The 1,194-nt window shown below is 50.3% G+C and overlaps 1 pseudogene; it reads right to left on the minus strand.

The window, feature by feature from the left end:
• Positions 1-642: 642 nt before the first annotated feature.
• Positions 643-1,194, minus strand: LOC120850285 (annotated as a pseudogene).

Here is a 1,194-nt window from a genome sequence, read left to right on the forward strand (position 1 = left end):
GTTCAAAGGATCGCGAGCATTCTGGATGTTCCGATCTCTGACCATGATATCGACCTATGCCACCGCGTCCCTACTTTCAAACCAAACGAAAAAAACATTATTGTCCGTTTCGTACGGCGCGCGCAGAGAAACAAAACCCTGGAAAAGTAAAAAAAAACAAAGGCTGACAACTCAAGAGCTTGATTACTGTAGTGTCCTGAGGACACGAAGAAAGGGTCGACTAGTTCATTCGAACGTTGAACGAAAAAGCCTTTTTAATGCGAGTCATAGGTTGCCAGATCACGTTATGGTATGTACAGTGTTGCCAACATAAAAGCAGAACACATCATCCCCCCCTGAAAAACGAAACAACTAAGCAAAAAATGGCTAATTTATATGAAAGTCCTGCAGACGGGAGGGACGCCGCCGTTCTCTTGTCGACGGTCCTCTGCAAGGTCCGTCCGACCACGTCGTTCCTCGAGCCTTTGTAGGCGCCGCAGAATCTTCCAGTCGAAGTCCAACAACAGGACATTCATCTTGTGACACTTGTACCGGCGATGTCAAAACTTCCCGACGTTGTTCTTCAATGGAATCTGGTCCAATCGTAATTTGTATTTGTCATGTTTCCGAGGTCGAACATTCATATGTCACGAGAGAACATGTTTATTGATACTCAGTCGTTACGCCATCTTGCCAGCGTCCTTCTTGCCGCGCTGCCTCTCCTTGCTGCCCAGTGCGCCGGTGAGGTGGCGCCCTCTGTTGAGAACGTGCCACAGCAGTTCGCCGTACACGACACCTCCCCCTCCTGAGAAGCGAGTCTTTGGCTCAACTAGAGGCTGAGACGTTCTGGTGGTCTCACGGCTCGACCGCTGCGGGTGACTTGAATGGCCTCTTCTGGGCAGGGCGGTTTTCCATTGTTAGGAAGATTTCCCTGAGGCACTGCGTGCAGGTGCTTTCTTGTACGTCGGACATTCCCAGCGGCTGTCTGGACGATGTATGATCTCGGTGTATCTGCTGGTCCAACAACGGTTCCTTGTTGTTGGGTGCCTTGCCTGACGTAGACCACCGTACCTGGATGAAGGGGCTCTCTTTCTTGCGTCCTGTGTCGTATATTGTAGTTTTCCGCCTCCCTCTCCCGAATGGCCTTGTTTCGTTGTCGATACGTGGATCGATACATCCACTTTGGTTGCAATGCCTCAGGTATGGTAGGAACAT

Source organism: Ixodes scapularis, unplaced genomic scaffold (genome assembly GCF_016920785.2).
Source record: "Ixodes scapularis isolate PalLabHiFi unplaced genomic scaffold, ASM1692078v2 PGA_scaffold2__306_contigs__length_199485367, whole genome shotgun sequence".
Classification (NCBI taxonomy): domain Eukaryota; kingdom Metazoa; phylum Arthropoda; class Arachnida; order Ixodida; family Ixodidae; genus Ixodes; species Ixodes scapularis.